Below are 14,061 nucleotides of genomic sequence, written 5' to 3'. Positions count from 1 at the left end.
GGAGACACCAGGGGCCAGACAGACAGACATGGAGGAAGCAGGACAGTAGGACATATAGAAAAAGAAAGGTTAAAAAAAAACCTGAGGCAAAATGTAGATGAATGGAAAAAGGTTAAATTAAGTTAAAAGAAGCAGTGGGACAAGCCTAAGCTAAGGCCGAGCATTCATACTTATTAAGTCTCCGTGTCTTTATTTGGAAGCTGGCTGGTGGCCCAAAGAAAATGCCAACTACAATGGCTTGTCATTCCCTTCACTTAGAATTGACAGTGTGATGTCATAATCTCTTGCTAGTTACCTCAGTTCACCAAAAGTTTCAGGGAAATCAAGCAGTGTGGAGTTTTACATGAAGACACTCAGAGCCACTGGAAATTTAAACTCTGAGTTATTTTCAAGTATGGGCTCAAGAACCATGTGTAAAGCTTCTTAAAATGCATATTACTAGGCCCAATGCAAGATCAACTAAAGCATACTTGGGTGTGAGAAGAAACAAGAATTAATATCCTTAGCAAGAGATTTCAGATCTAAAGGATCAAATTCCTGAGGAAACCAAGCCTAGAGAAGAAAATACAAACCTGTAAGAGTTGTAGAGCAGAAGTCTCAGATATTATTATTGAGTTGTATTTATTTTTATATTATACAAACATTCATTATATTAATGTCAAAGCATCGAGGAAATAGAAAAATTGAAATAATAAGTCTTAACTCTTTCTTCCCAAGCAAATAACTCACCTGGCTTGTCCCAGCAAGTCTTGCATACACCCAAGTTGGAGGCTCTTAGTCCATTTGTAGTGGCAGCTCTGTGGGACTGAGCCTTTTACCTGTGGGGTATCCACTATTTGTGGGGAGTTTGTATCAGCAATGAGCAGAGGGAGGAGGAATAGGAGACAGAAAAGACTAATACAGGAAGGAAATATGACCAAAGTCCATTATAGACATGTATGGAGATGTTAGAATAAAATCTCCACTTTCTACAATTAGTATATACTAATTTAGAAAAAGAAATTAATGAATCTGGGGGAAATCTCACAAGCCCCACCCTTAGCTGAAAAGCTACAGGCAATTCATGACAATAGAGGGAGAATCAGTCTTCATCATGAATAAGCCTTCTATTTGGTTATCTAATATCAACCAAGTGATCAACCCTAAAACCACATTCATACAAGCAACATTAGATGAACTCAGCAGGTTGTGTGTGTGTGTGTGTGTGTGTGTGTGTGTGTGTGTGTGTGTGTTTGTGTGTGTGTGTCTGTCTGTCTGTCTGTCTGTTTGTCATGTACTTAAAAAAAGTCATGAATTTCAGAGGTAGGTGATGGAGGAGAAGATGAGGAGAGAAAAAGGGAGATTATAAAACACAGTACCTAAATATAATATTCCCAAAAAATAAATATTGTTTTAAAAAGAAAGCAATTAGTTGAGTTGTCAGACATCCAAATGGAGCTGGATACTAGCTGGTTATTATTCACATACATATACAATTTTAAACACAAGAACATGTTTCGATTCCAACATGGCTTTCCTTCTCCAATACCATTCTAGTCCAACCCATCACCATCTCTTGGCTTGACCTCCCTACCTGAGGAGATCCTAACCAGCTTTTTTGTCCTGTGTTTTCCTGTAACACAGCATGACAGAATTTTGGAACAAAGGCCGCAATGTATCTGTCCCTTCTGCTTAACAAACTCACCTTGATGGACTTCTAAGTCACTTAGAATGGAACCCCATTGGCGGCTTCTGGCTTTCCACAACCTTCTGGAGCTGGCCCCACCTACTAATGGAGACTCATTCCACGTTCCTACTCCCTTCTCATTAGAGTCCTTCTTTTTTCTTTCTTTCTTTCTTTTTTTTTTTTGTTTGTTTTTCGAGACAGGGTTTTTCTGTGTAACCCTAGACCAGGATGGCCTTGAACTCACAGAGATCTGTCTGCCTATGCCTCCTGAATGCTGGAATTAAAGGTGTGTGCCACCACCGCTGAGTTTATCCCTTCTATGCTGGCCACCTTTCTAGTTTTCCTTCTGTCAAATCAATCAGTGTTCTTTCCCTGGATTTTTGAGCCTATGATGCTCCTGGCAGGATATCCTCCATGCTCTTCTCAACACACCATTCTTAGGTCTTCTTTAGAAGTGATCTCAGAGACACTTTCCCAGCTAACTCCATCAAGGACAGTAGCTCACCATCCATTCAAGCGGAACATCTAAGGCTCAGCAGACCCTAATCAATGTGTGGCACGCTACACATTTGTTTATCTGTTTCCTGCCTGAAGATACTTTTCTAGAATGTGGCTTCCATGAGACACAAGGTCTTATCTGTCATTCCCTTATTCCAGCTTCAGTGTCACAGTCAGGACCCCACCCATTTGTCCAATTGTTCAATCTTGAAAGACCAGGGGTGACAGAAGCCTTCACCCAGGAGGTATAAACACCAAGACTGCACAATTGCTGAATTCATTTACTGGGCATGTAGAGAGCACAGCAGCTCTCTGCTGATTCTCTGCCTGAGTGGTGAGAGGTGCACACGCTGGGATGAAAATATTCCAAGGACGCGCTCCCTGAGAGGGGCTGTTCATTAGAGTGTCAGAAGTATAAACAACTCGTACACAGCCAAACAGGAGGGCCAGCACCGAATGAGGCTGCTGGCAAGGGTCCTCGCCCAGTGCCAGCCTTTCAATGCTGTTCCCATGAAAACCATTCATCCTGGCGGGCAGTCAGCCTCCTGTCTCCTTGGGCACTAATTGGTCTGCCTGGTTAGACAATGGAGAAAACGCTCTACTCTCCACATGACGTGAGGGAGAGGAAAGGGAGGAGGGTCGGCCTTCTAAAAGCACAATAAGTTCTGATAAAAAAGAAAACATATTTCAAGAGAATAAAATGCATCTAAATGGCAAGGAACACCTCATCTGGGACCAGGAAAGGACGTCGGACCTACAGCCTTGATGTTCTCCAAGGCCAGTCACTGAAGCCCCAGTGAAAAGTAGACTTGGGGGTGACTTGAATCTGGTCTTTGAAATGGTAAAGGCCTTTTGTTTCCCCTCTAAGCAGACAGACCATCCACTTAGTCTGCACCATCCATATCCACTAGATCCCTTGCCTTTTATAAACAAAGACAGCAGGTGGGCTCAACAGTACCAGCTGTCATCCCAGCTATCCTGGAGGCTGAGGAGGCAGAGTCCTTTGAACCCTGCTGCTAGACCTAGTGGGGAAACAGAGAGACCCTCCTTCAAAAACTATGATAATGACAAAAATTGAGTTTGGTGTATTATTGTATTCAAATGCGCAACACTGGTATCAATTCAGACAAAGTATTAATATTAATAAATTAAATATGAATTGAACATGCATGGCTGGCAGTTAATGACAAGCTTAGCTCCACAATTTTTCTCTGTCATAATTATCCATGGCACAAGGAATATCTCAAATTTCTAAAATCACACTTTGTACTTACACTCCTTAAAGTGGCCATAGTCTTTTACCCAAAATTCTACAACAGAGACTCATTCTGAAGTCACAGTGAGAGTGAGGAATGCAGACAAGGGTTTGACAGCAAAAATGCTTAACATCCCAAAAACCATGAGCAAACTCAATGTCTATCAGGAGGAAACAATAAAGAAACCTTATTAAGTATGCCTGTGATATGTTATACAGTCACCAAAAATATATTTGGGAATCTGGCCTTTTATCTACAAATAAAATAACATAAATATGCCTCTTCAGGACAAGCCAACAGCTAGTGACCTTATTCAATGAGGAAGGTCATGTGCACCATTTTTCTCTAGACACTTTTAAAACTTAATAATATATTTGCTATATATTTTAGTTTATATCACAACCCAAAAGGAAAAGAATGTACTTTAATAACATTTGACAATATAAGTAAATGAAATCACTCTCCTATACTTGCGTGTTTAAGTGATAGGAAAGTAGATAAAGTAGAAATGATTCCTACAAGGCTCCTCAGAGAGGACAGACAGGAGACCCCAGGGGAAGAAGAGGAATGTCAGAAGGGGATAGGAAGGGCAAAGGCCATGTGAGACATGAAAACAGAAAAGAGGCTACTGGGGATGGGAGACCACAGGGCCGGCGGGGGGGGGGGGGGGCACGGGGCGGGGAAGGGGGAGAGAAACAGCTAAAACAAATCTTGTTTGAAAAATAAACAGAACAAACAGTAAACAGAAAAACAATTAGGCTCGTGGGATCTTTTAATCAAGCTGTGCTTTAAAGAGTCCCGCCGCATGCTTTCTGAAGGTTCACAGCAACATTCCCTAATCCCAGGGAACTTGTAAGCTTCCCCATGTCCTATCTTTTCTTTTATGTTGCCACAGATATGGTGCTGAAACAGGGGGAATTGACTGCTGGCTAGATAGACCTCTAATCCTCCTGTAAATCAGTAACCAAAGGAAAAGCAGAATGCTCCTGTGCTTGGAGGGGAAGAGGCATGGCGGCATCCCTTTGGAATGTTTCTCCCCATCCCTTTGGAATGTTTCTCCCACATCTGCAGACTCTGAACTCTCAGATTTTTTTAGGCATCTGCTCCACAGCTGTTATGTTCTCCCAGTCAGGTAAAGAAGAAACAAAAGGAATCAAACAATCCCGTGCAGAGACAAGAACCATTCAGCCCCAGAGTTGTGCTATTTCACATCGGCTTGAGACCTGCCTGGCTGAGTAAATGCTTACATAATTCTGCCAGGGAACTGGCACCCAGACCCATTACCCAGGGCCCATACCCAGGGTCAATGGTTTTATCTATGAGGCTGATCTCGTTACCCTCTGATGAGGAAGTTGAAGGAAGGGGATTTGTTAGGACCGCATGATGACAAGATGAAGAAAACATAATGGAGAAAAATGATACATATTCCATCAGTACCCCAAAATACCACTAGAGAACAAACAATTCTGCTCAACTTCCTGAAATAAAAGAAAACAACACTCCACTTGACTGAGCCAGGATCGACTGGAAAGACATTTTTACAGAGTTTAAGGAACCAGTTCGTTTTCAGGCAGGTCTGGCAAGGTAGGACTACGGTCAAGATTGGCCACTTTCGACGTGTGTGAATGGAGGACCACTCAGGCCCTCAGAGAGGATCGCTTTGTGGTTCACAGTCCTGTCTTCAAGAAGCAATGCTTTCTGGGCCCAGAAGCTGAGATGTTTGCTCACTGAGGGAGCTGCCCCAGGTGTGTTGAACAGAGACAGGAAAGTAGGCATGAGACCAGTGGGCATAGAGAATTCTATGAGCTTTTGAGTCTTCCGGGGATTTCAACGAATTTCCAGCTGTGTGTTCCATACCCTTCGCTGCATCCCCTGGACATCTTTTAGTGCCTCACTGGAGCTAGAAAAGCACTTATCTGGTGACTATGTCAATATGACACCTTGTGTCCAGTTAGTGTAGCTGGCAAAGACAACTGTGTTCTCTGTGGTCACAGACTCATTCTAATGGGAAGGGAGAAGTTTATACTGGAAAAGAATTCTTAGAGAGTGAACCTAAACCAAAGGGCTCTGGAAACCTGACAGGTGGATGTGAAAGGATTTGAATAGCAGAATCCGGAAAGAAGTTTGTTTGGCTTGCTTTGCTTTGCTTTTCTTGGTTTGCAGTTTTCATGCAACTTGGAGTATGCATTCTAAGTTGGGTGACGGAAATATGGCCAAATTCCTTCTTCCCTCAAGATGCCCCGTTTTTCATTCTTATGACTTTCAAACCTGGTTGGGTGAGAGGCCCACCCATCTTATCTGGGCTAGCCACTGGATGTAGGTATTTTTGAAGGGATTTCAGCAGAATATTCTCAAATGACGTTATTCCTGAGTTATTTCAACTCCCTTTTCTTCACAGAAAGCAAAAACAAAGAACAATCAAGGAGTGTGTGGAAAGTTGGTGCTGGAGACATTGTTTTCATGGTGGTAAGAAGATGTTTCACTCACGTGATTTTATTCTCAGAGGCCTTTTAGCTGCATTCTCCAAGCAAAGCAATGCTTGAGTGTGGAAAGAAAGAAGTCAGAAATCATCAGCCAGAAGAGCAACTACTTCAGCAGCATGCTGTCAGGGGGCAGCAGAAACCCCGCAGAGCACAGAGATTCAGGCACCTGAAGGAGAGGCACTGAAACCTTCAGCAGTCTGGAGCTGATATGCTTAACACAGCACAAATCACTCCAAAGTTGTTGGTTTTAACGCTACGCGGCCTTTCCCTCGCTTTCCAACTTTTTTATAAATCATCCCTCGTCAGACTCCTCAGAGTCCCTGGGTTAAGTGAAAGCAGAAAGCAGAACTGCTACTTTAGCTGTCCTCATGGTCATGTGCAGACCACCTATGCTAACATACACAAAGGAAATTCATGTTGGAGAAATGCTTGGTACCATTTTCTGTTCTATGCCAGAGAGGGGGCCCCTGTTTCCAAAAGGTGAGTGTTCATCGCTGCATTCCAGAAATCAACTTTACATTCAGGATCTTCCTAAACCTCTATTAGCTACAATAGTGATCCAGTCCATCAGTTGGCCCTTACTCTAAACACCATGCTATTCTCCATTTAGCATCTCTATTAGAAAACTGATCTACATCCTCGAACTACTGCTCGTTGTTAAACCAAGCCCAGCTTCAGCATTCCTTCTGAAGGTCCTAAAACTTCATATAGGTGTTGTCTACCATGTGCCTGGAGCTTCACTGTGTCATGGTGAAGGTTTTAACATCCCTGTTTGTAGATGCCCCACACACACCCTGTGCAGAGGAATTTATGGCTTTTTCAGTTGTTGGTGGTTTGGGATATTATTGTTTACATATTTTTATAACGAGAAGCTCAGCTCTTAGGAATATTTGGCAATGAAGACTTTCAAAGCTGAACCCCACAGCTATGTAAGTTGATCCTCTAAGATGGCACTGTCTACTTCAATAAACCCAACACTTAATATATCATGGGGAAAAAAGGGTTCACAAATCATTAGACATTTACAGTAAAATGAAAGATAGCTCTTTCATCTACACAAACAGGTTCATAACAGCATGACTTCTGTAGTCTATTAAACTAAGTAGTTACTAAAATGCAAGTGATTTTTTAACTTTTTTCCTATGCAAGGTTACATAAGGCAATTTTCATGCAAGTATATAGTGTATGTTGAGCATGCATTATAAGTTGCATGATAAAAATGTGGTCAAATCATCACGAAACTTGCAGGCAAATGGATGGAACTAGAAAATATCATCCTGAGTGAGGTAACCCAGACTTAGAAGGACAAACATGCTATGTACTCACTCATAAGTAGATACTAGATGTAAAGCAAAGGATAACCAGACTACAACCTACAGCTCTAAATAAGCTAGCTAACAAGGAGGATGACCCAAAGATGGATGAATGGATCACCTTGGGAAGGGGAAATAGATGAGTAAACTGGGGGTGAGAGGTGGGCAGTAGAGGGTAGGGGATGGGGGATGAGAACATAAGGGAATTCAATGGTCGAGCTGGAACAGAGATGGAGTGGGAGAGCAATGAAAAAGATACCATGATAGAGGGAGACATCATGGGAATAAGGAGAAACTGGGTGCTAGGGAAATTCCCAGGAATCCACAAGGATGACCTCATCTTAGACTACTAGCAGTGGTGGAGGGGGTGCCTGAGCTGGCCTACCCTGGTGATCAGATTGGTGAATGCCCTAACTGTCATCATAGAGCCTTCATCCAGTAACTGATGGAAACAGATTCAGAGAGCCAAGGCCAAGCACCAGGCCAAGCTCTGGATGTCCAGTCAAAGAGAGAGAAGAGGGATTCTATGAGCAAGGGGCATCAAGACCATAATGTGGAAACCTACAGAGACAGCTGAACCAAACTAGTGGGAACTCATGAAATTTAGATCAACAGCTGTAGAGCCTGCATGGAACTGGACTAAGCCCTCTGCATAGTAAGCCAGTTGTGTAGCTTGATCTATTTGGGGCCCCCCCTGTCAGTAGGATCAGAGTCTATTCTTGGTGCATAAGCAGGCCTTTTGGAGCCCACTTCTATGATGGGACACTTCACACAGCCTTGGGACAGGAGGAGGTGCTTGGACCTGCCTCTACTAAATGTACCTCCCCATAAGAGGCCTTACCTTCTTGTAGGAAGGATGGGGAGTGGGTTTGGAGGGGCAGGCTAGGGGGCCGGAGGAGGGAAGAGGGGGATCTTTGGTATGTAAAATGAATTTAAAAAAATTCTTAATAAAACAAAATGTGGTCAAATTTCTTCTTCCTTCAAGATCCCCAACTTTCATTCTTATGACCCTCAAAACCAGCTGGGTATCTGTGTTTTATCTGTGTTGATAACATGTTGTAATTAATCATATTTACAAAACACTTTCCCAGAAAAACCCCTAGACTGGTGTTTAATTGAACAACTAAGTACTGTAACCTAGCAGTGCTGATGAATAAAAGTATCTCAATGTAGCCATCCTTAGGAATCAGTGATAGTACAGTGGCTCCAGTATCAGCAAAGACTATCTCAGATGGGGGAATGTTAGCTGTAGATTTCCAGATACTCAAGGAAGTCACTTAAGAGGAAGTAGCTCAAAGTTCCAGAGGTTCAGTGCATAGTCAGCTGGCTCCACTGTTTTAGGCCTGAGCTGGAAGCAAATATCCTGACAAAAGTCATGGTGAGGCAGAGTTTCTCACCTCGTGTGGCAGTGAGGAAGGAGAGAGGGGATGTGTGTGCAAGGTTTATCATCCCAGGGTGTGTTCCCTCTAGTGACCTGTCTCTTCCAAGTAGGCCCCACTTCCTAACATTGCCTCCCAATGCCATCAAACTATGGCTTCATCAAGTGGGTCAACCACTGAATAGATTGGATCCTTTACAGTCCAATCATTTCTCAAGGGTTGAATCCAGCAGTTGGGCACCAATTCTTCAACCCATGCATGAACCTTCTGAGGGGAACTTCATATTCAAACCAATCATAACAGGAAAGATGTTACCCGGGCATCTAAGACATAACTGTCCAAGTGAAGGTCATCTAATGGGGGAAACTGACAAGTTACTGACGACTAAGCAACACACACACACACACACACACACACACACACACACACACACGATAGGGGAAGCCAAACCCCAGCATTGGTTAATGCATTGCTTTTAGTCATTTACCCACTCAGTCATTAAAGGCAATCATCATTTATTTTAAACAAACCATATACATTAACCAAAGCATTACCTTAACTGAAAAATCCTTAAATTAAACAGATTTTAATTTTACCCAGGATAATAGTTTTCCATTGTCAAAGCATAAGATTATTTCCCAATTTGATAGCACTATATAAAATATATTATGACTCTTGAACTTAATGAACATTCTCCCCAGTTTTCCCATACAAAAACTTCTGTATGGTTTTACCGTACAAAAGTGTTACCATCAGGAAAATGGTAACAAATGATGAAAACGTTCCAGAGTGATTACTGTCACCTTTATTCCAAGTGCAGTCTTTCTTTTATATTGAGAGTCCACTTCTTTTTAATACCAAGTGTTCAAGCAAAGCAGGAGGGGCTGCCCTTCCAAATCTGAGTCAAAGCCAAACTCTTGTTCTGAGCGGTAGGAACCACTGACCTCCACAGGCTCCTGAAGAGCGGGCTGGATGGATCCAGACTCCAGCGGGGCTGGCAGCAGAGAACTCCTGCCTGTGAAAACAGGAGCCTGTGAGGATCCAGCCCATATGTCTGTCCTGCCACTTTCAGACATGCCAGCCTCCAGAATTATGTAAGCCAGTCTCAACCAACCAATCAATACGTGCGCATGCAGCCGTGTGTGTGTGTGTGTGTGTGTGTGTGTGTGTGTGTGTGCGCGCGCATGTTTTCGAGCACGTACACGCATGTAGGCATATGCTATTTCTCTGAGAAACTGTAATATAAGCCTTTTATTTAAGTTTCACACACGTATTTTACCCAAAAGATATAACCACTGTTAACACTCTTCTTTCCCATAATTCTTTTCATTGGTGTCGTCTCTTCAGTTATAAGCTGAGAGGTTTGAGGATAGATTTTTTTTATTGTTGTTTTGTTTCATTCTCTCTCTCTCTCTCTCTCTCTCTCTCTCTCTCTCTCTCTCTCTCTCTCTCTCTCCTCAGGGAGTCACATACCTGCTTTTTCATAGACTGGGGTTGGCAAAACCCGATACACTCTGTTCTCCTTTCAAATTCTACTTCCTTATGGCCCAGGGCTTGTTAGGCAGTGGCCAGTGGCCAGACACAGAGGATGGCAGACATTCAGCACAGCCCCCGAATGCATATCCCTGGTATGGATAAAGATTGGCTGGGTTGTAATTAGCGGACCAAAAAGATGGTAACTTGGAGCTGTCGAGTGTGTCTGCTGAGGAGCTCTCTATTGTCATACCTTCTTAGTGACCCTTTCAGGGGACTTATTCAATTAATTGCCCTTCTAATTAACAATCTGAGAATGACCACAGTTAGCAAAGAAAGAGCAGACGTTTAATGATGTGAATATTAGTCTCTTGTAAGACTGCTTTTTCTGATAAGGTTTTGCTCACATGACTAAGATTTGCCTTGTTGCTAAGGCAACCAACCTTTGGGAATAACCAATCTATATATCATTCCAGCAAGTGGTCTCTGCAATTTAATAAAGAGGAAAAAATAATGTAGCCACAGGCCCTTATCTGAGAGCAGAGCCAAATTGAAATGTAGAAGGGAAAGTCAGAGTGCTTGGTCTGGTGGGTGCTGGGTTTAAAGAGTGAAGCTAAATGTGCATCTGCACAGATAGAAGATAACTTTTTTTTGGAATACCAAAGATGTGTAGGAGACCAGGAAAGTAAAAAGGGACCATAGCAAAGTTAGGACAGATCGGAAGGACTAGGCAAAAAATAGCAGGGATCTGATCAAGAAAATGGGAAGGAGAAGGAGGTAAACACAGAACAGGGGGCGTCAAATAACAATAAGAATGTCTGAAAACACCACAAGGAATCATCCAATTAACTAATTACCTGAAAAATGTCTATGAAACACATAATCCTGTGTATACATATACATACAGTTTCAGCAGACTTTTCTCATCTGGGCTAATGGTGTTCCCTCCAAGAGCAAAAGACCTTCTTTTTTTCTTAGAAAGTGTGTCTCCCTGTCTAGTAACTCAGCAAGAAAGCCCAGCTGGCAGGCCCACAAGCCCCAGAGATCCACCTTTCTCTGCCTCCCCCATAGTGGGATTATTAGTATGTGCCACCGCAGCTGGCTTTTTATATTGCCATGTGGGTTCTGGGGGTTGAACTCTGGTCCTAACCCTTGTAAAGCTATGTCTTCACAAACTGAGCCATCTGGCGTCCTGGAAAGGGCTTTCTCGAAGGTAGCCACGGGGCAGCTTTCTTCCCTCCTGGGTAAGTTTTCCCATTTAGAATATGAGTTAATGAATAGGGATGAAGTTGCCTTGAATTGACAGTATGGATGACTGGAAGGTCGGGACTGCCATGGTTAAGAGGCAGGCAGTTGTGAGCCTGGAAATGAAGAAAGATCACTTCAGATCTTCCCAGCAGAGAAGTATTTAATATGAGGGGATTAGATTACAAAGTTGTTGAAATGGTTGGCGGAGCAGGGAAGGGAGATGTTGTCAGTGATTGAGAGCCGTTTGCTCCTGGCCCTGCTGTGGTCTTTACCCACCCAACCTGCTCTTCAGGAGCCGTGGAGGTTGGTGGCTTTCCCTGAGGCAGAATATATCGCAGGCACTGAGGGAGCCTGAAGCTACTGATGAACCCAGAAAGGAATGGTTTACACTCTTATCATCATCTAATCTCATGGGAGAGTCTCCAACTGGCAAGGCGTCTCCTGGAACCTTCTGGAACGATGACACGGCACGTAGTTTCCAGGTTTCTACCCAGGCCATAATCCAAGGGGCGTTATCGGACTCAGGATTGGTCAGTCAGTGGCAAATCGCTGCTTTTGGAAGATTCCTTGGTCTCACACACACACACTGCCGTCACATCCCTACAAACGGTTTCTTTATTCCTTCCTGACTCATGCTTTATCTCACTACAACTGCTTTAGCGTTCGGTTTCGTCTCATTATTTCCTCCACATTAAAACCATGTGCTTGCTTAGAGTCTGCTTTCTCTCTCTAGATGGATTCTTAATGATTAGAAGGAGAACTTCACTTACTGATAAACGATCTGTGTGTAAAATGAAGTGAGGCATGGTTTAACACGCTGAGGACACAGGGTTGGTTGAGACGGCCCGTTTGGACTCTGGATGAAGCTCTCGTGAAACGCTGGAGAAAAACAGTGGCTTGCATCGCAGGCACTGGGAAAGGTGTTCTGACAGGAGGGGCTGTAGAGTAGGAAAGAGGAGGAGCCATGTTTATAATTAGGGAAACCAGTAAAGCAGCGGTGTGCTGAGGCAGGGGCAGTACGGCATGTGTGAGAAATGTGTGAGGGTGGGAGGAGATAGCAAGCAGGCCTGCAAGGAACGAGATCAGAGAGTGGGGCAGATCACGCAATACTCACATTTAAAAAAAAGTGTTTATTTTACTTTAAGAGTTTGCGATTACAACGTAATTACTACATTTCTCCTTTGCCTTTTCTCCCTCCAAACCCTCCCATATGCCTCTCCATGCTCCCCTTCAAATTCACGGCCTCTTCTTTCACTAATCGTTATTGCATACATAGATGTAAATGTATAGAAGAACATGATCCTAAATAGAACCTGTTTGGTCCGCATAATGTTATTTGATGTCTGTTTTCAGGCCTGTCTTTGGACAACCAGTTCTTGTGATCTTCCCTGGGGAGGGCCACCTCGGCCACTTCCAGCTTTCCTCGGTGGCCTGCAGTTCTTTCTAGGGTTGATGCCTCATGGGCTTTGGTGTTTTTTGGTTCATTTCACGTCCTACAGTCACACTGGTGAGATTATGGCTGTAGCTTCTGATGTTACTGGGAGACACAATCTCACAGCAAATCTAATCCTCAGGCCCCTCTCCTGCAGTGTTCCCTGAGCCTGGGGTGTGAGAGTGCTTTGTAGATGTATCCATGGGGACAGGGCTCCACCACTCTGCATTTTGCTTGGTTGTGGTTTACTGTAGTGCTCTCAGTTGTAAGAGATTTCCTTGATAGGGGTGAAGACCACACTTACCTGTGGGTATAAGGACAAACATTTATGGATTATTGTTAGGGATTACACTGGGTTAGTAAATTAGTGGTTGGAAATTCTCCAATAATCATGACTTCACTAGCATTGAATTTTTAACTAGGTTTCTAGTACCAGGCATCGTTTCCTTCTTGTTGAGCAAGTCCTGAATCCAATTAATCTTGTTGGTTATGCCAAAGTATGCATACCACCACTCCGCCCTTAAGGTTATCATGCCATGCTAGTCATTGATGTAGTTCTTAGGCATCATACCTGGAAGGACTGTTGTTGGCCTCCGTCCCTTGGAAGCTTGCATTGAACATCCCAGTTACATGAAAGCTAGTCCTCAGGGGAAGAACCATTCAGGTCAACTCCAGCTCAGGGGGCTCGGGGTCCTGTTTCTGAAGTACATTGTTTCTTCAGTAATAGAGATCTTCCTTTCACCTCTCAGGAAACCAGGGACAACATCAGTAGGCTGTATGTTTTAGGAGTCTCTTGGATCTATCCAATAGCATAATAAGAGTGGGAACGAGTCCTCAGCACCAGAGTCTTTGGGGGACAGTTCCAAACCACAGCAGGTGCTATCAAGGTGCCGAACAGTTGTAGATATTACAAAAGTTACAAGCAAAATCTCCAAGGCCTGGCTTTCAAAGTCTTAACCAGGAAGAGTAGATTTGCATTTAAGAAAAAAGAATTTGTGAGGTAAGAAATTAAAGAAAACATTCCATTATAAAACTGTGGGATGCTAACTATATCATGGGAAATTTGGGAATGGGGAGAAATGATGAATAATAGCTAGAAGGAACCATTGTGTGTGTGTGTGTGTGTGTGTGCGTGTGTGTGTGTGTGTGTGTGTTATGTATGTATGTAGCTGTGTGCAGTGTGTGTATGATATGTATAGTGTGTGTTTATGTGTGTGTAGTTTGTGTTTATATGTATGTATGATGTGGGAGGAGAGAAGGGTGTATGGGAGGGTATAAGAAGGAGGTGTGTATGTGAATGTGGTATTTATGTG

This window comes from Peromyscus eremicus, chromosome 11, assembly GCF_949786415.1.
Source record: "Peromyscus eremicus chromosome 11, PerEre_H2_v1, whole genome shotgun sequence".
NCBI classification, from domain to species: domain Eukaryota; kingdom Metazoa; phylum Chordata; class Mammalia; order Rodentia; family Cricetidae; genus Peromyscus; species Peromyscus eremicus.
The sequence above is the reverse complement of the archived record's forward strand: the minus strand, read 5'-3'. Positions refer to the sequence as shown.